The sequence below is a fragment of the Equus przewalskii genome, chromosome 10 (assembly GCF_037783145.1).
Source record: "Equus przewalskii isolate Varuska chromosome 10, EquPr2, whole genome shotgun sequence".
In the NCBI taxonomy this organism is placed as follows: Eukaryota; Metazoa; Chordata; class Mammalia; order Perissodactyla; family Equidae; genus Equus; species Equus przewalskii.
In genome coordinates, this window is record NC_091840.1 from 3,545,053 (window position 1) to 3,569,217 (window position 24,165).

The window sequence follows — 24,165 nt, forward strand, 5'->3', positions numbered from 1 at the left end:
ATTTTGGTTTAGAAAGCAGCCCGGGCAGACAGAAATTTCAGAGTAACTCAACGTTTTTGAGTGCTCTGAATGGCCCAAATCCCCAGCAATATTGCATCAACATGCAGGTGTCTTTGTGCCTCTGTGCTCCCCAGGTCCCGCAAAAACCAACCAACAAGTCTCTGGGGCGGTCTCGAGCAACCTGCACCCTCCCCTCCCCTCCCCTTTTCAGGCTGCATCTGAAACCCGATGCAGGCAGAGGACCACCTGGGGGGCGCTAGGAGGGGAGCTGCTCTGGGGGCCTCTTCGCGAACAGGGGAAGTCTGGGGGTGTGCAGGCCTTGCTCCCCGCTTCACCTCGAGGTTGCTGTGGGGATGAGGTGGAACAGAACAATTTGGAACAGAATGGAATTCTGCTCTCCTCTGCTTGGTGTGTGAGCTCCGACTAGAACTGCGGTCCCTGCTCCAGCATCCGCTTCACCTGGGACCTTGTGCGAAGTGCGGACTCTCACTCCCCACCACACCCCAGACCTGCTGATTCGAATCTCCCTTTTAAGAGATGCCCCAGAGAAACACGTGCATCCAAGAGGTTGAACAGCACAGTCCTGAATCCTCTGGAAGCCGGTAAAGCCATCACCACCTGCCTCCCCTGGCCTCCAGGCCTTCCCCACTTTGCTCTCTGCTCTTTATGACTCCACTCTACCGGGGGGTGGGGAAGAGAGAGAAAGGAAGGGAGGAAGGAAGGAAGGAGGGAAGGAAGGAAGGAAGGAAGGAAGGAAGGAAGGAAGGAGGAAGGAAGGAGGAATCACGTGCACATTATTTCATGGGTCCTCACACTCCTCCCTCAGTTACTCAAACGTATTTACAGACTGTCAACTCTAAGGCAGGCCCTGTCCTTGGCTCTAGAGATGCACCAGTGTCCATATCAGTGAACCAAACAGATCAGAATCTCTCACGGAGCTGCCATTGTGCTGGGGGAGGTGGACAGTCAGTGGCATGCACAGATAAATAAGATGCAGGGGGCCTGCAGGAGCTGAGTGCCATGGACTGGGGACAGGAGTTATGTGGGGGCACGGGTTGCGATTTTAATCCAGGTGAGATAAGGTATTTGAGCAAAGACCTAGGGGAAGTGAGGAATGGCTGGGGTAGGGGAAAGGCTGGAGCAAGTGCAAAGGCCCTGGGGTGGAGTGTGCCTGGAGAGCCCCAGGGCCAACAAGAAGGACCATGCTGGCTGTGGAGGAAGCAGGAGGGTGATGAGGTCTGGCTGGGGGTAAAACCAGAGTGCATGGGGCCTGAGAGCCGGGGAAGGACTTTGAGGTTTATTCTGAGTGCGAATCTGTGATATGGACTGAAAATCCTCTCTCATGTCCTAGTTTTCCCTACTCGCTGGCCTCCCCGATGGCAGTTTCTCCTCTTCCTGGTGGAGGGGGCATGGCACAGCCCTCAGGCCCAGATGCCTGGCAAGCTGGCTGCAGCGTGGCTGTGTCCTCAGCCAGAGGCCCCGAGTGACCAAGCCTCTCTGGGCAGAAGACCGGCCCCCGGGCACTGGCTTTGGCTTGGCGGGCTGTGGGCCGTCCCCTTGAAGCAGGGTCTCAGGCCTGGCCGACAGCTGCCCGCTCACTCTTGGGGGCACCCATGGCACGTCTGGCTCAGTTAAGCCCCCACTGTGAGCACCCTCCTGGCTCTTCTCAGGCCACATTCTTCCCTCCCAGGGGTTCCAGCTCCAAGGTGTGCCGAGGGGCTCAGGGAAGAGCAGAACCCCACGTGGGGGTTCCATCTGGGGTACAGGGTGTGTGGGAGCTGAGGCCTCAGACTGCTGTGGACCTACTGTTGGGGTGCGGGGCACAAGGAACATTGGGCCACTTTGTAGGGAGGGGCCCCAGTGAGAAGCTGAGCCTCAGCAGAGGAGCAGGACCCCCCCCCCGGACCGACTTTGGGGAGTGGGGGGCATTCGGTTGGGACAAAGCGGGTTCCCACCCTGACTCTCATCCCTGCATGTACTTAATCTGACTGTTCAACAAGATAATTAATGGCTTGGCCGGGGCCCCACGAGGCTCTGTAAGCGTCAGTGAGCCACAGCGGGGCAGGTTCCCGTGGTGCTCCCCCGCGCCGAGGGCTCACACGCTCCGTGTCTCCCACAGTCCTCTCTGCCGCTGAGAGAAGCCGCAGGAAGGGGTTCGGAGTCTGGGCGCCCATCACCTACCCGGATTCACATCCACCTGGTTCTCCCAGTCAACTCAACATTCCGAGCCTTGGTTTCGTCGTCTGTAAGATGGGGGTGACGCTCAGACCCGCCTCTTAGGGCCTCCCTGAGGTCTGAGTGAGGGAGAGCTCGGCAAAGCACTCAGAGCCGTGCCTGTGCTGAGGCTGCGTGGCCGCTGTAGCCCTGGTGCGCAGGTGGGACGCCGGGCACAGCGGGGCTCTCCTTTTCCGGGCCCTGCAGCCCCGTGTGGCCGGGCTTTGGTTTGAGCCCCTGGTTTCTGGTTCCTGCTCTGGAGCTCTATCCAGAGGCCTCATGGAGGGGCGGCTCTGCTCTCGGGTCCGAGTGGACTTTTCAGAACGCAGCCCCGCCCCAGGGTGCTGGCAGGGACGGGATGGGCCATGGGTCTGTCTCACCCGCTCGCTCAAGTCCCCCTGCCTCTGACACTCATGATTCAGCCAAAGGTTTGAGGTCGGGGGATCCTGCTGTTGCCAGTCAGCACAGGGAGACGTGTCTGTGTACTAACACGTCCCTGCCCGACCCTCCCAGCTCCCCCGGTGTCAGCCGACATTCCCCTCCTTCGCAGAGCGGTGTCTCTCCTCGGCCCTACAATGTCCTGCTCCCCTCTTCCCCTCACCGTGCACTGCTTCCCACACGGGACTGATCTGCAGCTTGTCTGCTTCTTAGAAAAACAGGAGTGGCTCTTTCTAGGCGGTGACCCCTCTCTGCACGGCCCCCCATGACCTTTCCCATTAGTCTCTGTGTTCCAGGTAGCTGGCCCAGCCCAGAGGGGCTGGGCTCCCAGAACATCTCACCACACAGATGGCAGGTCCTGCCGCGCTCAGGATGGGTGCTGCGCCCACCCTCCCCTGCACCTCCTCAACCCAAGGAGGGCTCAGCCCCTGGGGTAGTGTCCGCAGGTGTCAGGCCATCCCTTTTGGCCTGGTCTGGGCACAGGGTCAGTGTTCCAGGGGGAAGAAAAGTGCGCCTAGAGAAAACACACATCTGGCGCCCACCACCCCATCCCTCTCTGCCTCTACACACAGTTCAGCCTGATGTGCAGAATTTACAAGGGAAAGGGAATTTTGACGTTTCTAGTTCTGAGCAATGACTTAGAGCTGGAATTGCAAAAACAGCTGCAACCGCTTAGAAAGGGCAGCCTTTGCTCAAGCACAGTGCTGAGAACATGGGGTCTTTGGGGCCACACTTTCAGGGACCGTGTCGGGGACTGTGTCGTGGAACAGCGGCCCTCCCCTCCCCCCCGAAGGTAGGATGTTCTAGTCAGGCTCAGGGTAACCACGGTGGTGGTGCCTTCTCTGCACGAGCAGAGCAGGAGGAGGAGCGGGTGGAATTGCACCGGGGTCGGCCATCACTGGGAAGCCACAGTGTCCTCCTCCACAGCTCCGGGATGCCACACCCTCACCTCCCAGAGGCCTGCCTGTCCCTTGGTACAACTGAGAAGAGTTCCCACCCCAGCTCTTCCTAATCTGCCCAGGATCTGCCCCTGAGAGTTATTCGTGCCCCTGGCTCCGTTCCAGCTTGGGGAAATTGTGTTCCATTCCCACAGTGACCCCAATGGGCCACGTTCTTGGCGGCCCATTAACGCAGGGTCAAAACAGCAGCAACCGTGATGCTGGTCCACAGCTGAGCACCTGGCGGTTTCGAGTGGAACCTCTGCTTTTGCCCCAGGACAGGAGGGGTGGGTGGGGTGTGAGGCTCCAGGGTACAGTGTCAGATTCATCCCCCCTGAGCTGGGTGTCACTGCATGCTGCTCTCCAGGGCTTCGACTTGGCCTAAGGTGCAGCGTTCCGTGAACCTCAGCTGAGAGCTGGACCAGACCAGCATCTAGCCACAAAGCAAAAGTCGGTTCTTCTGCATTCTCCAAGACATCTAGAGACATACTCTCTGAACTATACGGGCTCTTCCTGAAAACGTCAAGAAGCAATCTTGGACTTACGTTGAGGAACTGGAATCTATTTCTAGTAAGGTGAGAAAACAGAAAGAGAGAGAGAAAGAGAAGGATGTGGGACTCCCCCAGCATAAGAAGCTGAAAAATGTGCCATCCTCACTTTTCTTTGCCCAAAACAATAGCAAAGGACAGTGAGGAGAGCGTAGGTCTCCTTTCCTGACCCCGTGGGTTCTGTGCCTCTTCAGCCAACCCCGCTGTGGATGAACCTCAGGGTCCTGCTGGTGATGTGTGCAGCTCAGCACAGGCTGTTAGCTGACTCCACAGCACCTGTGGTTGGAGCATCTTTCTGGTCCCCAGCCTGTAGGCAGCGGAAGCCACTCCGACACTCAGGATGCTTCCCAACTTCCCTTGCCAAGCGTGAGCTGAAAACTCTCCTAATGACACTCAGGCCTGCGCCGCGGGTTTCTCCAAAACTGCTCGTTCCTCCTGAGGCGTGGGGCTTCGGGGAGAAGCTGCTCAGAGTGCCCACTGGCTGAGGGCTCACACGTAGACCGTCAAAGTCTCCGGGGGCCCTTGGACAGCCACTTCCCGGTGCTGACCATCGCTTCAGCGTGCGTTGCTGCATTTTGGTTTCCAATAATTCCCTCTTGCCATGGAAGGAGGCAAGTCAACTCTGGCTGGGGGTGTGGCGTCAGGGCGGCCCCACCGCCTCGCTGCTGGCTGGGTGTGTGGAGGGGTGGAACTCATCGGTTCTGCACGTTTCTCCCACCCCCGCTGAGCTCTTCTTTCTCTCTCTTGGAAGATGAGACGGTGTCTTCCACCTCAAGACTTTCTCCTTCCCACAGCAATGGTTCCGCGACTTACATTAAGGGCTATAACGGGTCGGAGTAAATGGAGCGGGTTTGCAATTAGTTTTGAAAGTACTTATCTCATTAAAGTAAATGAATTATTGATTTAACGACACTCATGCTTTTAGTGAGTGGCATGGTGCCATCCGCGCTCTGTGCCTTGGCTCCCGGAGCCGGTGGCCGGCACAAGCAGACTTGCTTTGTGTGGGATTTTTTTTTTTAATTTTAATATTTCCTTCTCGTTATTTAGCTTGGTAATTAAAGTGGATTCCCATGAGAAATGGACCGTCGGCTGATGGGAACAGAAGCTCCAGGGGTAGCTCGCTTTCTCCCTGCAGGAAGGTGCACAGCTAATAAGCCTCTGACCTCAGTCGCTAGCGAAGGTCGAGGAAGGTGTGGGGACACCCATGGGGCTGGGGAAGGGTTAAAATGGATGCCGGGCTGGTCCGTCTGCAGCCCCCTCTCCTCTGGACCATCTAAGTTCGTGGCACTTGAAGGCAGCTCCCCAAATCCCCAGAGGACTGTGACAGGGAGCTTGCGGGGTGACAGGGCCTTGGCCCCCCAGGTGAGAAGAGCCCAGGGGGCACAGCCTGAGGGCAGCTGAGCTCACCCCTGGCTCCGGGAGGCAGAGGGTGTCGGAGCCCTGGCCCGAAGTGGAAGATGTAACTTTGCAGCTTGGTTGGACTCGGTGCCAGCCCAGCGGCACCCCTGTCTGGGATGCACAGGAGTGTCTTCCTATCCCGGGGCCCTCTGGGGAGGAGGCTGCAGGACAGGAGAGGGAGAAACCCAAGATGCTGCCCCTGACCCGTGGGGCCCCAGGGATGGAAACCAGCAGGCCCGGGAGGCCAAGCCAAGTGCTGGCTGCGCAGCTCTGGTGGCCCCTGCCCATCCGGGTGCAGACTCAGCATCTCCCCGAGTCCTCCCTGGGAGATGTGACCACTGGCGGAAGATGGAGTACCCCATTAAAGGCTGTTGGCTTATGCCGGCCTCGGCTTCTGGCTGCCTCTAATTTCTACCCTTGGTTCGAATTAGCACGGCCTTGCCCCTAAATACAGCTGCCAGGGACAGCACTCCACAGTGAAGAATGCGGGAGCGTCGACTGTGCCCCGTGAGGTTACTTCTTTGAACAGCTATAGCAGGACAGATGTTGGGGTGACAAGTGTTAACCACGTGTCATTATCGTCTGGCCTCTGGGTGAGTAGGGCATCACTGTAGCTGGTCTGTGGCACCATCACCGTCACCCCAGACTCCCCCTCAAGCTGCTCTGTGCTCCTCCTCATGCCCCACCTCCAACACGCCTGCACACGTGACCACACGGCCACCTGGCTGCCCACTTCCTGTCCTGAGGACAGGACCAGGACCAGACTGCCTGGGAGGGAAGTGGGCCTGGGCAGGACGCACAGGAAAGACCCGACGAGAGGTCAAGTTTCAGAGCAATCAGCTGGGAGGAGAGGGTCAGGCAGACACAGCACGTGGGGCAGAGAAGTCAGCAAAGTCCACTCTGGTCCCACAGGAAAGGCCATTGCCCTCTGGCCCGGCTGACAGTCCCTGCAGAGGGCAGAGGGCCCCGGGCACACAGGTCTCACCCAGGCCCTGGCTGGAGCTAGAACAGGGAAGGGTGGGGCCTGGGGGCCGGCGTTGCCCCATCCATCACATCAGCAAGTCCAACTTTGTCCCCAGAAAGTCCAGCCCGTGGTGAGACCCAGAGTGGCCATCACCTGGGTCATTCAGCACGTCCAGGCACTCAGGCCCAGCCAGCAGTGGCCTTGTCCATACACAGAGCCCACACAGGAATGGGTGGCTGCCCACAGCCGGGACTGACACTGCACAAGCCCAAGTCCAGGTGCTGCTGAGACGGCTCAGAAGTGACCAGGCTGTGGGTCCTCCACAGGGCAGGTGACCGGTGCCCTGAGAGCTAGCCCGGGGCACTGCTGACACTTCAGGGGCCCAGATTCCTGAAGCTCCGTCTCTGTCCCCAGGACCCTCAGACGGGGCCAGGGATGGGCTCGGCAACCAGGGGTCCCTCCTCCGTCTACATCCCGAGTCAGCCCGCATAAGTCACTCCAGTCAGCGGTGAGGCTGGGTCCCGAAGCCGTGTGTCCCAGATTGAGGAGGGGGCTGCCACGGCAGAGGGCTCCTGGGGGCATTCCTTACCCGTGAACGAGGAGGGGACAGCGCTGGGCTGCAGCTGGCCTCCTCCAGACTTCAGGGTCCCCACTCCCGGACACCAGGACACCTGAGCCCTCTCCAGAAAGTCACGCTCACTCTCAGGAACTTTACAGCTCACCAAATAATTGCTGGGAGCCCACTGGGCCCGGGTGTGAGGGAGCCAGCAGTGAACTGGTGCCCCTTGCACAGCTGCGTGCCTAGGCCCCGGCATCCAGGCAGCTTCCTTTTGTCACTGATGACTCGGAAGAAGTCCTGATGCACGATGGGAGGAAGGCTCATTCCCAAGCCCATACTCAGCAGACTGCATGGGTTTGGGAATCTGATCTAGATCCGCACATGGGCTCCTCATCCTTGTGCTTTTTGCTGTGTGACCTCTTATGGGCTGCTCAACCTCTCTGAGCTTCCTCAATGATAATCCCGCCCCTGCTCCACCCCCGCCTCCTGTGCCATCTTTAGGAGAATTAAAGATGTATGAGTGTGTAAACCATCCCAGATAGTGCCTGGCACATAGTAGGTATTCCACAACCAGCCAGGAGCCTCCGTGCTCAGCTGCACTGCCGGGCCTTTGTGGAAGTGGCTGCCTCCCAGCGGGACAGAAATGGCCCCACCCATGATCTGAACTCCGGAGACGTCTGCCCTCTGCCGGGCACCCTCTCCCCCCAGCAACGCCTCCCAGAGCTGCACACCAGGGCTGTCGCTGACTGGTTCAAATGTGGCTTTTAAAATATATATATCTTTCTTTGTGATAAAAAAAAAAATTCATTTAATTAAAAATGTTGACATTGTGCCTGGACACCCCGCCAGAGAAAGTGGCTATAAATTAGACATTAAATCTTTAATGGTCCATAAAGAAATATTCCTTTCTGGTTATGTATATATTGGATATAAATAGATAAAGAGAGGGCTTTTTTCATCTGGGAGGCAGACTTCTTTTTTTAACCTCAGCTGGATAATCTTGTTAAGTGAATGTAATTAAAAGTTAAATTAATCCTCATCCGCCCTCCTCCCACTTTGTCTGGGGCGGGGCGGGGTGGGCGCTTCGGGGAGGAGAAAGCTGGCCCGCCCGGCTTGAGCACCTCTTCGGGAGACCTCGGGTGCGGGGTTGGGGCAGACACAGTGCCTCCTGCGGCATCCGTGGGCCACCTGGCTCTGCCTGGGCCTGTCCAGGCTTCGGTTTTCACATTTCCTGGCTCCCTTCCTAACACCCCCAAGGCAGAGTCGGCAGGCTGAGGTCCTGTCCTGAGAGCAGAGGCCGCTGGGACAGCCACTTTGCCGCGCTCCCAGCTCCAGGGAGAGGCCCCACGTGAGACAGCTGGATGGGCTCACGCAGCTGCTGCCCCCAGACCTGGGGCTTAGAGACCCACTTCCCTCTGTGAGGGAGGAGCCTTGAGAGGGAGGAAGCAGGGTCTGCCAGGCTTTGAGATCTTCAGGTCTCCTCCGTGAACATGAATCTTGCCGAGGTGGAGAGGGCAGAGGCTCACCTTGTTCTCTGTGGACATGGACGCTTGGAAAGGGGGGAGATGGAATGAGACACTGGCTGGCAGTGTAGACAGAGCCAGGATTCTGGGATTCTGGGCCTTTCCCCAGAGGAGGGTCTTAGCTTCCTGTGGCTGCTGTAACACCCAAACCTCGGGACCTAAAACGACACAGCTGCATTCTCTCACGGTTCCGGAGGTCAGGAGTCCGACCTGGGTCTCACTGGGCCAAAATCAAGATGTCGGCCGGGCCGTTTCCTTCTGGAGGCTCCGGGGAGAATCCGTTTTCCTGCCTTTCCAGCTTCTAGAGGCTGCCGCATTCCTTGGCTCACGGCCCCTTCCCGCTTCTTCGAAACCAGCAATGGCGGGTTGAGTCTTGCTCACATCGCATCACTCCGACCTCCTCTCCTGCCTCCCTTGTCCCCATTTTTAAGGACCCTGTGATGACACTGGGCGTACCTGGAAAATCCAGGACAATCTCCCGATTTTCAGGTCAGCTGATTAGGAATCTTAATTGCATTGGCAACTTTCATGCCCCTTTGCCATGTGACTTAACTTATTCACAGGCCCCAAGGGCTAGGACGAAGGGATATCGGGGGGAGGGGCATCGTCCTGCAGACCCCGGGGTCTCCCTTCTTATTCCTTGGTAGAGACTATTGCGATCGCAGCCCCCACCAAAATGCACGTAAACTTGGAGTATCTCTTCAGTCCACTGGAGCCAGAGGAGCTGAATTATGACTTCACGCAAGTGTCTGTGGGCTCTAATCTTACACTGCCTGATGTGAGCCGGTGCCACGATTAGCAAGTGGAGCAAAGATTCCCTCACTAGGGGAAAGGTCGGCAAGAAGCATGGCTGTCCAAAGGCCTGGGGCTGATGATGCTGTTAAAGCAGAAGCAATCCTGAGTGGGCCCATGTGGGGCCAGAGCCGGGATTGGGGTGGAAGCTGTTCACGGAGAGGATATAGATTCTGGGAGATGTGCCAGTGAAGAGCCCTTCACAAAGAACTCCTTCCCGTTCGCTCAGGAATGTTCGCGTTCCCGCTGCGTGTTACCTCTCTGGGTTGGGGAGGGCTCCTCGGAGGTGGTGCTGGTGGACGTCTGAGGAGGGACCACTGCCAGGGAGAGGAAGGTGCAGCAGAGAGTAGTGCAAGCAGGATGAAGGCAGGTGCAAAGTCCCTGTGGCTGGGGGAAGCCCAGAGTGGTCAAGAAACTGACAAGAGACATGTGGCTGGAGCACACAGAGGGGAGGGGACAAGAGCAGCAGCAGAGGTGGGCAGAGCCAGACCACAGGGACCTGTATGCCAGGTTGACCTCTCCGAGGAGCAACGGAACTGTGTTAATGGAAAGGAGGAGGCATGATCAGATTAGCATCGTGAAAATGTCACCCTGGCTCATGAATGAAAAGCAGACTGGGGGGAGCTGGAGTGGATGCAGGAGAGCATCTGGGAGTTGGTCCAGTTGAGAAGTGATGGTCCTTGAGCCAGGAAGTGGCATGTGGCGTGGAGGGGCAGAGAAGTGGATGGACTCCAGAGGCATGCTGGAGGTCAGATTAGCAGAATCGGTGATGGACTGATGACGGGGCATGAATAGGGGGAGGGTCAGGGCGGCCCCCAGCTGACTTGCTCACCTGGATGGATGACGGCTCCGTTTACTGAAATGGGGACCACTGAGATAGGCCGGGTTTCTGGGAGAAGACCAGAGCCTTAGACGTGTTGGATTGGAGGAGTCTGGGAGACGCCCGAGTGAAGATGCAGGTTTGAGTCGGCCTGAGCCCTGTGGGACCTCAACTGGAGGCATCAAGTCAGGCATCCTTGGCGCACAGGTGGTGGTGAGCCAGAGCGTCAATGGAGTCGCACAGGGAGAAGGCAAAGGGTGAGAAGGGAAAGGGCCCCGAGATAGAGCCCTCAGGAAGTAGGATACTCAGTCACCCTCTAGAAGAGGCTGGAGCTGCAAAGGGGATGGAGAAGGAAGGGCCGGAGCAGCAGGAGGAAGACCAGGAGGGTGGGGGGCCAGTCCGGTGTCAGAGAGGAATGAGGGCCCGGTCAACAGGCTCACGTTCTGCTGAGAGATCCAGAAAGATGAGGCTGACAAAGGGCACCTGGTAATTCAGTTGAGTAAGAGTTTGTTGGTGGAGAGAAAGGAATAGGTCTTTTCAGGCAGGGAGAAGAAAGATCCAGAAACATGAATAAGTATATTAGGAAACCACAAGAACTTCTCCTTGACCAGAGACTAGATCTGTGATGGGGAGCTGAAGGCGAGGAGAGGTGGAAGGTGGGTTGGCACAGGTGTGAGTGGCCTCAGGCACCAGGTTTAGGGGTCTGAACCTTCCCCGAGCTTGTGGGCCATTGTCAAAGCGTGTGACGGTGTTAGGTTTGCGATGCCACAAGGCCCAGCCAGCCATGCATTGAGGCCAGACTCCTGGAGGGTCTCCGGGCCAAGAGCCAGTGCAGAGGCTGCACAGAATTCTGCGGAGAGAAGGGGGCCTTAGCCAGGCGGCTTGTGGGTAGCGAGGAGCAAACAGACACAAAGAGTTTGAGGAGGGAAAACGGATAGAATCCAGGGGGAAAATATGGGTACGACACCGGGCATGAGGAACAGGCACAAGTGAGTATGCCCAAAGCTTCAGAGTCTGGAGCACTAGGTCCACATCAGTACCACTGGCCGAACTAGGAAGAGCAGGGACTGAGGACTTTCTCAGGAGGGACCAGCATCAGTTCTGGGTGCCACACGTTGAAGGTACCCGGAGCTACGAGGCCGGAAACCTCCATACGGCAATTCTTGGAGGACGCGTGGTGGATGGAGCCAGGGCACAGAGAAGATGGTCCTCGCATGTGTTGCTGGGAAGAGAAGGGGTGGAGGGGCGGGAAGCCCAGAGGAGCTGCGAAGGAGGCTGAGTCAGCGGTTGGGGAGCGTCAACGGCCAGGGAGAACGGTGTCCGTCCAAGGAGCCTCGCAGGGAATCCTTGCTGCGGATTCCAGAGTGGCACGTCAGCTCTGCTCTATTGTTTATAAACCCGGTGTCCTCCGGCCGAGGCGCGGTGTAGGAACCACACTCCAACACGTTTATCCATTGAAGCGAACATCCGTCCAGCGTTGACCTACGACGGGAGCCCGTCTGCCTGCACTGACGTGTCTGCCCACAACTTGCTATGTGCTGGTCTAACTCTCCTCATTAGGGACTCCTCCTGTAACAAAAGCCATTTTTGTTATTATTATTTAAAGTCCCGACTGCCCGCCTCAGGGCCTCAGGAATGTAGGCGTAAACATATTCACAATTTATCATGTCTTCCCGTCCCAGTAAAGACTTTCGGTGTGAGCAGGAGACAGCAGCCGTGTATTAGTAAGCAAACCCAACTGTCGATACGGGCACAATCCGAGAATTAGAGGCTTGTCGGAGCGGGTTAGCGGTGGGCGGGCGGGCGGGCGCCAGGACACAGGTGTGACAGAAGTCCGTGTTCGCTTTTTACTTCTGAGGCTTTTTGCAGTAGAAGACTCGGAAACTGATAAAGTGAACAGAGACACGTTAATCCTGAAAGGTGGCCGCTGAGCCCTAATGGTCTCTCTGAGGCGCCTCTGGCGGTGGACTGGATTGAGCCAGCAGCCTCTAAGCTGCACAGGTGCTAACTCACTTCGGTCCCTGGGGGAGCCCTCAGGTGTCATCCGTGGACACGCACCCCTCCTGCCAGAGCCAGGACCTTGCGGGGGAGACCAGCAGGGGCAGCTGGGAGGCCAAGGCTGGCAGGTGATGTAAGGGGACCCAGGGTTTGTTTTAATCAGGTCTGGTAAGACACACGGACACGGACACGATTATCGTGACGGGAGAAGCTGTTATACTCCCAGTTTCCTAGAAATGGCGGTGTGCTAGGCAGGGCCACACGGGACTACACTGGGGTTGGGTGGGGGGCAGAGGGGCCGAGGGGACCATGTGGGTGAGAATCTGTACCGTGGCTCTGTGGGAAGGACCGGGAGGTCAGGGTAAGCAGGCTTCGGCCCAGCTGATTTGAGCAATTTCAGGGGCTTTGGGGCAGAGGGACTGTCCTGAGTGGTCTGGCTGCTGGCCCTGGGGGGACTGGGGCAGGTGGATAGTGGCCCTGAGGGAGAGACCCCAGTAGACGAGGTGCTGGCGTGTAGGCTCAGGGTTGGCTGTTTGCATGGGAATGGTGGGCTCCCTGGGGAGTTGTCTGCCATCCCTAGGAATGAGCCCGCCCTGGAGGGACAGTCCCCCAGAGGTTGGCCGGGCCCCAGATGTCAAAGCATCACGGTACAGAAAATAAAAGGTGTGGTTACCCAGCAGGACTGGAGCAGAGCCGCCCAGGACACGCTGAACACAGGGAGCTGGCTCAGAGTGGGCTCTGCCTGTGTTCGCAGCTCAGCACCTCCTCTCCTGAACCTGCAGCCCGAGCACAAACGGGTGGCTTTGGGGACCTAAGTGTGCCTTGGCTGCTGGCGCTCCAGCAGGCAGCGGTGACTGTGCCCGAGTGCCCAGGCTTCACGGCGCTTCCAGACACGGTTTGCAGGGCTTGGGTGGTTTAGCGGTCCTGGGAGCCCTTTGTCAGCTGCAGGAAGAGGGAGGCGTGCGATGTTGCTGATCCGGGTGAGGGGGGTCTTGCCCAGGCAGGAAGACCCTTCTGCAGCCGGCAGTGGCAGGTCCCAGCTCAGAATAAGGACCCGGCGGGTGGGACCTCCTCCTGCAGAAGACAGGGCAGTGGGCGCGTCCCCTGGGCCGCCGGCCGAGCCTGCAGAGCTCCAAGCCTGGAGAAGCTCTGCACAGCTGGGTCTTGCCGATTAACAAGGTCGGATGCTGAGGCGCTCTACATTATCAACACCCATCATGGCTTTCCATCCTCATTCCCCAAAGAAAGTGACAGTGACACCTCTGCCACCTGAGGCCACCAGCCACTATAGGAGAGGCCACCTTGAGGAGCCTCAGCTTTCCCAACTGCGCCCAGGGACAAAGGCACCCATCTGGCAGCCTTTAGGGAGGATTTGTGAGGATTTGTGCAGTGTGCTCTCTAAACCACAGAGAGAATAGCACAGCACAGGCTCGACGGGGGTCGCTCTTGGTTCTGTCTGAAAACTCGATATGTCCCAGGTAAACTCGCTGAGGTTGGGAGCGCAGTTTCTCTCCTGGAAGTGGTGCGTTGGTGTGGGTTTGAGTCTCTCTCCCAACAGAGGGGCACATTGGTGCAAACGAATCCCACTGGAGTCTCCAAGACCCCACCCTCCCAGGGAAAGACGGGCGGCTGACTGTCAGGAGCTGCCAGCCTCTTTACCACCTTGGGGCCAAGAGGTGCAATGGTCTCCTTGGCATTTGTTGCAAACTTCCCTCCCTCTCCTGCACCCAGGGACATGGGAGAAACCCACCCTTTCCGCCGTTGTGGGTGAAACTCTCGCCCAGGGTCCACTGCAAGTTCACTGCAGCTCTGAGCAGGTCCCACTGATACTGTCCTTGGCTGGCTGTTTCCTCCCCAGTCATTGGCCGGGTGCAACTCGAAGGCCTGATGGCCTGTAATCCTCACAAGGGCACCAAGAGGTAGGTCCTCTTGTCACCCCACTTCACAGGTGGGTAAACCAAGGCACCTCGCCAAAAACTCACCTAAGGTTTACCGACCGTGCCAGGCCCAGACTGGACTGTGGCTAACCTCCTTATGTGAGCACCCAGCCAACCAAGGGCATCTCTTCCTGCTGGGGGAGCTGGAAAAAGCTGCAGATACCCCACCCCGCAATTTTTCCCCAAATGGGCATCTCTGCATTGCTTTTCTATGTCGCTACAAATGGTCATCGAGTTGTTGCACTAATTCAAACAGTACAGTTCTGTTCTCAGTGTGTCTTCCTCCTGGTATTTACAAGAAGCCACTAAGGGAGGAAAATGGGGCTGCCTGGCTTCCCGATGTCGTCCTGGGACATTTTGTAGATGCCTGCAGGTTTCGTGCACTTTGCACACAGCTTTCCTAGCACCCAGCTCTCAGCCCTCTCAGCCGATTATCTACTTTTATTTTGCAAGTAGGTTGATCGAGGCAGATTTCTGAACATCTTAGAGGAATGGACAGGCTGGTTTCTTAGGGGTTTCCTCAGGAAATGAGATTTTGCCCATCTACCAAGGGAGAAAGGTCATGTCTAAATTATTGATAGCAAAACATGCTCATCTAAGAACCCAGCATATCGGACCGTCTGCGTGCTGAACGACGCTGTCTATCCCGTGTATTAACTCTGCTCCCTGCTGTGTCTCCACCACCCTCCCCGCCCCCATGAGTGCTGCTCACAGATACAACTGGGCAGTGTCCACCCCAAGCATCCCGCCCACACTTCTGCTGAGGGTCCGCATTCCCAGTCCAGACCTGTGCCGTCTCAGAGAGGCAGCAGCATCCTTGGGTTTCTAAGGGGTACCCTGCGAAGACGTTGGATGGGTCTTGAGGTCTCACCGGCATAGGAGACACATCCCAACAGTGGCTTTGAAAAGAGCCTGGGCTGACTCTCCGTACTCATGAGCAGCCAGCTATTAAAGACACAGAACCGACAGGAGCCAAGATGCAGCAGCCAAGTGGAGACTGGACGGCCGCCCAGACCTCACCGTCACTGAACTCCATTTCAGCTGAGTGTTGAAGAGAACACGGCGTGCAGTGCCCGGCACCCCAGGGAACGGCTCAGCCGGGGCCTCCAGCGCCCTTTAGTTTGCATTAGAGAGAAGAACAGCTTCCTCAGTGTAATCAGACTCCAGCTCGGGACAGTGACCAGTAAGCCAGGCAGTCAGCGTTCATGGCGTGCCATCCACATGTGCAGCGGTGGGGGACAGCATCTGTCTCATGCGTCATCGTGCCCCTCCTGCCTGGTCTCAGTGAAGGAATGAATGAGTGAATGAATGAATGAACTCTGAGCCAAGGGAGATGTGAAGCTGATTGCTCTCGTCGGGAGGTGCCAACCTGGTGTGGCCTCGAGGACTCTGGAGAATGGAAGACTGTGGGTCGTTCGGGCTTGTATCCCCATCATGCTCTGTAGACGGTTTTGCATCCATTTTCATAACTATGTGAAATAAAATGGAAACCTTCAATGGGCAGAAGTCAAGATTAGAGAATGGAAAAGAGAACGAAAAAATACGGCTCGGGGGGCGTCTCTGAAATACAGCTAGCAAGGTTGGGCCCCAATGTTTTTTTCTCAACTTTCTAGCAGCCAAGGTGAAATGGGAAACATGGCCAACTGTCTGATTCTTGTTGTCTTCAAAAGTGGCCTAAAACCCAAACGTTCACAGACAGATGACGGATAAATAGATGTGGTCTCTCCACACAATGGGCTCTCATCCAGCCTTAAAAAGCAAGGAAATCCGACACCTGCTGCAGCGTGGGTGACCTTTGAGGACATTCTGCTTGGTGAAACCAGCCAGTCACAAAAAGTCAAATGCTGTGTGATTCCACTCATACGAGGTCCCCATAGTCAAATTCGTGGAGACAAAAAGTAGGATGGAGGTTGCCAGGGGCTCAGGGAGGGGCGTGGGGGGCTAGTGTGTAATGGGGTCAGAGCTTCGATTTGGGAAGATGAAAGAGTTCTGGAGATGGACGGTGATGATTGCACAACCATGTGAATGTGCTTAATGCCACTTAAAAATGGTTAAAATTGTAAATTTTGTGCTATATATATTTTACCATAATAAAAAAAGTTCAAACAACTGAAAAACCCAAAATGAATTTAAAAAGTGGATTCAAAACACCCCTGAAGGCAACAACGGTTTTCCTGGGGTCCTTCACTCTGAAAGCTGTTTCTCAGGGTCTGACGGTGTGATACTTGCATGACGTGCAGCCCTGGGGAGAACAGCTCAGCCGTGGCCCCCCGTCCCTCCAGGTCGCGTGAGAAAGATCAGCACCAAGAGGGGCGGGCCTGGCAGAGGGGAACGTGGGCACGGAGGGTCGGTGAGCAGGAGGACAGGCTGTGGGAGCCCGGCTGCTGAGGCCAGGATGAGACGGGGGCGAAGGTGTGGCCCAGCGAAGGCGCTTGGAGAAGGCAAGTGGCTTAGTGTCCCGGAGCCACCATGACAAATTACTGTAAACTGGGGCCTTAAAACAACTGAAATTACTCTCTCCCAGTTCTGGAGGCCAGAAGCCTGAAACGGAGAGTCAGCGGGGCTGCTCTCCCTCCACAGGCGCCAGGGAGGCCCCTTCCTACCTCTTCAGCTTCTGGGGGCTACAACCTTGCTTGGCTGGTGGGAACCTCACTCCCGACTCTGCCATCATTCTCACCTGTGCCTCTGTGTCTTCTCATTTTCTGGCTTTCACAGGGACACTCTCCCTGGACTCAGGGCTGCCCAAATCCGGGATGATCCCATCTCGATCCTTAGCTGACTACATCTGCAAAGACCCTATTTCCAAAGGAGACTGCCTGCCGAGGTTCAGGACAGACCCGCATTTCCGGGGGATACCGTTCTGCCCAGGACGGCCAGCGTCTAGTCCACGGGCTGAAGGCCAAATGGGCTGCTGTGGACTGGTTGAAACAACCCCAGGCCAGGCTCTGGGCGATAGGGGTTGCCTATTGAAAGTTCTTCAAGGAGGAGACGACCTGCCTGCCCTCCATCCCGCCTCACCTCCGTGACTCTGGGCCCCCGGGACGTCTCTAGTCCTCTCAGCTATCATCTGCTTGGCAGCACTGGCCATTCTTGTCTGGCCCTGCTCTTTCCAGGCTGTGTCAACCTTGGGAAAATTCCCTCTCTGGGCTTAGTTTCTACGCCTGGCCGACCCGGGGGTGGGAGGGTGAAACACAATAGTGCTGGTGGCACAGCTCAGATGCCGTAAATGCCGCTGCACTGTGGGCCGTCCACCGGTCCCGTGACCAGTGAGCTCACTTCAGTTCACAGGTCTGTGCCGAGTTCTGTGCTGATGCGAAGGAGCCCTGTCCCCACGGCCATTCACCCTGAGGCCGGCCAGACGCCTGCAGACCTCATCCCACCAGACAGAGCCTCTTATATAGTATGATTGACAGCACACGGGACAAAAGGCATGTGGACCTTACTGGGCTCTGCGCTGGGGCAGCACAGCGGCCATAGGGCCAGGCCGAGTGGGGTCCCAGAAGGTCAGGCAGAGCCTAGGCAGAGCAGGATTTGTGAAGTCCAACGAGGCTGGAAGAGCCAGCTGGCCATGGAGGTCAGAGAAAGGGACGGCTCAGGAGATCACGACCAGATAGGAGAGCTAGGCAGACACAGGATGCTGAGGGTGCTCGAGTCCGGGGCCAGCGGGCCCACTCGAGAGCAGGACACTCGCAGGGGCTTTGCTCCTGGGACCTAGTCGGTCTGCTCCCTCCCGCACCGATGCTTTGTGCCTCAGCCTGGCGTGCTGGGCCAAGGTCAGAATAAACTGCTCAGGACAAGCCTGTGGTCAGGCCGTCTGCTTTCACACACCAGCTCCAACTCACACCTGCGAGGGCAAGTTGCTTCACTTCTCGAAGCCTCAGATGTGTCATCTGGAAACTGGAAATGATCATAGTACCCATGCCACGGGGTGGTGGAGGTGGTCAAATGACGTCATCAGTGACATAGCCCCGCAGAAGCCCAGTCCCTCGCTTGTGGCGCGGCATGCACTCGGCAAGCGTCGGCTGTGCTGTCATTGTTACAGGGCCCCCGCAGGCAGAGGGTGAGGAGGGCCCGAGGTGCCCCCTGCCTCCCACTGGAGTAGGACTAGAGGCCTGGCTGAGCTCTGAGCCCTGCCTGGGCTTCCTGGGAGAGAGGTCTGGGCTACTCCGAGCACAGAGTAACGGCACTCCTGCCCTGCCGCCCTGTGGAGGCCCATCAGGGGTGGCACTCCCCTCAGGCCTCAGTGTGGGCAGGTGCACAGAACCCAAGGCCCCTGCAACCACTCTGACGGCCAGAACCTGCTAGAACTCCCCAGCCTCCCAGGCAGTGGCTCGGGGTCTCTGAGCCATGAGCCAGCCGCCCTCCTCTCCTCTTCCCTCCCCTTCCCTCCTATCTCCTCCTCTCACTTCCCCTCCTCTCTCCTCCCCTCCTCTCCACTCCTCTCCAATGGTGAATTTCTTTTCAGAGGAAGGAAAGAAAGAACCTTTACATTGAAGTGGCTCTGCCGTCATGATCACCGTCATCAAAAGTCGTGTTTAAGCCACCCACAGTTAATTTTTTATCTATAAAATTGCGCCCTTCACCTCCAATTCCCCTTAGAGTGTGCACAAAATGGATCATTTAATAAAACCCAAAGTAACACACAAGAGTAGCAGTGGAAGGCAGGCTTTTTAAAGCTGCCTAAGTAGCCTCCACATGGCCTTGCCCCATAGAAGGGCTGGGGGCACCAGGCCCCCTGAGGAGCAGCATGGCCAAGGTGGGCGAGGGGCCCCCGAGATGCTTCCTGGCCCTGGCGACTGCATTGCAGCAACTTATGTGATGCCAAATAAATCTGCTCTGATCATAAAGGACAGCCCGGCGTCACAGCTGCACATTCGGAAAAACGCAGACAGAAAAAAGCAAAGAGAAGAGTAAATACCGGGAAACCGTGTGCCAGAGACGGCATTTGTGTCCCCCCAAAATGTGCATGTTGACGCCATGACCCCCACTGTGAACATATTTGGAGGCAGGGGCCTTTGAGGGGTGACTAGGGTGAGATGAGGTCAGAGGGTGGGGCCCCCGTGATGGGATTGGGGCCCTATTAAGAAGAGACGCCGGGGAGCTCTCTCCTCCATCTCAGACCTCCCAACCTGGGGGGCTGTTTGAGCCACCAGGCGGTGGCATTTGCTCTGGCACTGAGCAGACGAGGACACCGTGTTTCCTCAGGAAGACTCGTCTCCCTGCCTCGGACGTCTGAGTTTCCTCCTGCACAAAGGGGTCCATGTCGTCACCGTCAGCCTCTTCAGCAGCTTCAGCAGTGGCCAGCACTTCCTGTCCTGAACGCCTTGCTGGGACAGGCCACTTTCTCTTGGTCCTGGAACAGAGGGCTCTGTGGTCGACTCTATGATTCTTGCCTGTGGAGCTGAGAAGACGCACAGGTGGCCCTATACCATGGGTTGTCCAAATACCTCTCACCCTGAAGTGCAGGAGGGGCGTTGTGCAGGCAGCTGGGACTGAAAGGGAGAGGGGCCAGGAAGAGCATCTGAGCATCCCTTTTCTCACCCGGAAACCGGGGGCCATGACGCCTCCCTCGTGGGCAGATTGGAGGTTTATAGTCTATATTGAGCATCCGGCAGATAACAGACGCTCAACGAGTAAGAGCCAGGATGGTGACTACCAGGAAGCTGGCTTTAGAAAATAGTTGGAGACTCAGCCGGTCATAAGCACGTGTTCTGCTTTCTCCACACCCTTCTATTCCTGCCCCATAACCGAGTAACTCGGCACCTGCCTGGGGAGGGAGGGAGAAGGTCCAGGATGCCATGGGAGTTGGCAAGGGAGGAGACACCCGTGAGAAGGAGGGGTCTGGGTTGCAACGTTAGGGGAGGTTTTTGGCAGATCGCCGTGCATGACCCACTCCAAGAACGGGTGTTCTTCAGAGTCCCATGTTCTTTTCACTCCAAGGGTGACACCAGCAAGTGGCAGTTTAATTTCTGAAGAACAGAATGTTCTGTGGATGGAAGAGGTCAGGGTCAAAGAAGGAGGCCTCCGTCACCCGGATGGAGTGGAATAAAGGCAGAAACAGGTGCTCTTGAGGAGGAGAGAAACCCGAGCAGAATCTGCGTGGCAGGGGGACTAGAGTGAGGGCAGCGGGTGGGCTGTGAGCTGGCAGAGTCCAGGGTGCAAAGGAGAACTGAGCAGCGAGGGAGGTGGTGGGAAAGGGGCCCCTGGAGAGGATGACTCTCTCTCCATGCCGGGGATCCCAGGAGAAAAGATCACTCTAAAAGGACCCAATCCTTCTGTTCAAAACAGTAAGCCAGGTCCAATCCCATGAGGAAAACCCTTCCTGGCTGGTTATCCGTTCGGCGAACGTGCACCCACCTGTATGGCCCTACGCCAGGCTCTGGGGCTGTGGGGCCTCTAAGATATGGCCCCTGCCCATGAGGGCTCGCAGTCTAGGGGGGGAGGCAGGCAAGCGCTACATGGTGGGGAGTTCCCACCCCAGCGATGGAGAGCGGCTCTGCCCCGACGACTCCTTCCCACCGAGGCTCCCTGGGCAGAGTTTGCAGGCACCAGCTCGGCAGGCTTCACCTGGAGGCCGCGCGGTGGGGGCGGGCTGGGCACAGACCCTCTGAGCTTGGTGAATGCGTCTTGCTCTGTTTGGACTCTGCGGAAGGGTCTTCCCACAGATGCACGTGGGGAGGTCAGCAGCCCTGGCCTGCCAAGCTGTGCTCCTTCATGAACCTGATTCACGGAGGCAAAAATCACCACAAGTGATCGTCCCACTGAGCAGCTGAGAGCGCTGTTTGCTAACAGTGAGGCTGAGAATCAGCTCCGTGTTTCCTGACCCAAAAGCATTCCCGTGGTTAGATGTCGTCAGCAAGGCCTGTGGGGTGGCTGAGCCCCAGGCCCCTCCGTCCTGCCTCCCCTCCCCGCGATGGGCTGTGGGCAGGGTGGGCCAGGTGGGAGAGTAGAGGGAGGAGGCTGGGAAGATGGGAGATGCTGAGGTGGTTGAGGAGGAAGGGAGAAGCCAATGTTCATCTCAGAAGCACAAGGCCAGGCTCGTTCCAGGTCGGCCCATCCTCCTCTGGCCCACATGCGGAAAGCACAGTGGCAGTGGGTCCACGCGGGGGCCGACTTCCTTTCCACCCAGCAAAGGCCTCTAGGGAGGCACAGGGAAGAACTTCATTATCCTTGAGATTCTGTACCGAGACGGAGGACAAGGAAGGGCCGAGGAACTCCTGGTCTGAAACACCAGGAAAAGAGGCTGGACCCTCGTGTACCACGAATTGTGGTGGCATTAGGCTCAACAGCTGTCCTGACCGACACTCTGGTTTTGGGTTTTTCAAAACACAGAGGCCCTTTGGAGATGGACATGGGTCCCAACCTCTGAGTCTCCTGACATGCACTGAGCAGGGGTAACCCCTGTCTTCATACCCAATATTTTTGCTTTGACCAAATAAGGACACTAGTGACAATGAGAAACATTTAGGAGAACTCACGGGGCATAAGGACTGACTCCAGATGTAGGCTGGGAGAGGCAGGGCAGGGACGGGGATGTTCTGCCAACTCTGATCTGTGGAGATGCTGCCCAAAGATTGGGATTTCCGGGCCAGAAGCTTCCCCGGCACTTAGAGGAAATCTTCAGGCTGGGCCTAGAGCCTGGAGAATAGAGGCTAAATGAGGGGGCTGTTTGGGTGGAGGGGAGACAAGGAGAGGGAATGAGGAAGTGCTCCACCCCAAGTCCCCTACGGCCCAAGTCCCCGATGGCCCGGGGCTCTCCCTCCTGCCTGCCCGGCAGAGCAGGCTCCTCCCAGCCAGCTCCAGAGCCACACTCCAGCGCTGTGTTTGCTCACCGGGGCTGGATGGAGTGAATTAAATGGGACGAAATTGAATTGCATTGGGAGGAAAACTCACTTTAAGAAAAGAAACCAAGAAAAAAGTCAACAATAAGAAAATCCCCCAAATCAACTGAGGGCGGGTTGATGCAAGTTGATTGATTCGATCCATCTCGTTTTGTAACGACGCCTTCCTCTGGCGGTGCTTCCAGCGTCAGCGCCTCCTCAGAGCCACTTTGCGAGCTATGCGTGGAAATGTGCCAGAAGTGGTTTTTGGTGTTTTGCTGGGGAGGGAAAATGTCGATCAACAAACAGAGGCTGCAGCCGGGCCTCTTTGTGCGAGCATCCCCCTGTGTGGTTCAAGTTCAGCCGCACCGTGGCCCACAGCCCTCCCTGCTCCGGCCGGGGGCACCGGGGGAATTGCCCACGGATAGGGCCATCTTGATTTGCACAAACTCTAGCCGCATGCCAAGCAAGCTCTATGCAGTTAAATGTTCTGCTTCCATTTTTCATTCTCACTTCCCACTGAGAAGGGTGCTTCTTTCCACCTGTGGGCGCGAGGGAGGGCAGCCCACGGGAACCCGGCTGGGGAAATCCAGCTGTCCCAGTCACCGGTGGTGCCGTGGCTTGACCAATTTGCACCTCAACTTTTTCATCTGAAAAATGGGGATGGCGAGAACCATGCCTGCCCCTTAGGGTTGTGAGGGCTGAATGGGGCCAACAGTTGTCAAGCACCTGGCACGTAAAATGCGCAGAGTAAATGACAGCAGCTGCCCGTGCTTTATGGCGATGTTGATGATTGTGGTGGTGATTTCTCTACAGCCCGAGAAAGAGGCCCAGCCTGGCTGCCTTTTGATTCCAGAAGCTTTTCTCTTGTTTATGCTAAGTTAGAAAAAATATACAGACGGTGGCGGGGGGTGGGGGGGAATGGGGTGAGGGGGGACTGCTTAATGGGTGTGTGGTTTCCTTTCGGGGTGATGAAAAGGTTCTGGAACCACATTCTCAACACTGTGAATGTACTTGATGCCACCGAATTGCACACTTTGAAATAGTTAAAATGGTAAATTTTATGTTATGAGTATTTTACCACAACTAAAAAAGATGTGTAAGGTATGTACGCATAAAATGATGAAAACTTACTAAAAGAAAGAAGGAAAATTTAAGTCCAGAAAAGGCACATGATACACACACACACACACACACACACACCCTCATTTCTAATCTCCAAAGCGCCCTAAGAGAAAAGGGCAGGACTAGGAATCCAGACACACGTGTGTAGGCCCCCAGTGCCCCGTGAATCCGCTGTGTGACTTTAGGCAGGTGCCTTGATCTCTCTGGCCCTGGGGTCCCTGCATTATAAAATGAGTAAAGACTTGGCCCCTGCTGGTCTGGCCTCAGCTCTGAGCTGCTGCTGCTCATGGAAGCTCCTGGAAGCCGCACATGTGTTGTTTGGCATTACATGCAGGAGTGAGAATACATTCCAGGAATGAGAATTCTCTCATTTCTCTTTAAGCGACAGCAGCCCGTCCACCTGTGTTCCTGCTGTCCTTTGACTGATATTAAAATAGATTTGCACGCCACGACCCCACACAGGGTGAGCCTGGGGAGGTGGCAACAATCGCCACCATCCTCAGCTAGCCGAGTCCCCACTTTGTGAACCTCAAAACCAGGAGGGGGGGTGGGAAGAAGAGGAAAGGGACATCCGAGTTTGGGGCGAAGGGAAGAAAGGGAGAAAACACAAAAGAATGTCCTGAGTTCCAGAGAAAACGAGCTTGGACAATCCAGATGACAGGCCGGCGGCGCTCTGTTTTCCTTTGTCTCTGCCCATTAAATCATAGGCGGACCGCCAGCCGGCTGGCGGCGCAGACAGCGGACAGACAGGCTTCACCTGGGCAGGTGTCCTGGGCCCCCCAGGGAGATAACGCTTCCTCCTCCAGACTCCTAGTCAATGAGCAAATAGCAGCCAGATGCGCGATGGCGACATTGATTGTAATTCTCTCTCCTTTCTCTCTTTTTCTTTTCTTAGAGAGCCCACAGTGCCTCGGGAAAAATTGGCTGAATAAAAGGTATAAAGACTTTCTCTTTTTTTCTCCCTGAATAGTTCTTGACAGATATGAGCATGTTGAACATCTTGTGAGCTGCTGACAATGAATGCCAGCGGTTCTGGGGTTTCCCCTTTGCTGGAGGGAGGGAGGGAGGGAGGGTTTGAGGGGCTGGGTTTG

The 24,165-nt window shown here is 56.6% G+C and overlaps 1 protein-coding gene across 17 annotated transcripts in view; it reads left to right on the plus strand.

Annotated features, from left to right (window-relative positions):
* Nucleotides 1-24,165, plus strand: part of RBFOX3 (RNA binding fox-1 homolog 3) — a 510,574-nt gene that overhangs the window by 355,277 nt on the left and 131,132 nt on the right. For all 17 annotated transcript variants that reach the window (XM_070559786.1, XM_070559784.1, XM_070559781.1 and 14 more), the window contains one exon: nucleotides 23,970-24,009. The gene's annotated coding sequence lies outside the window, so the exon portion shown is untranslated. The remainder of the gene's footprint in view (nucleotides 1-23,969; nucleotides 24,010-24,165) is intronic.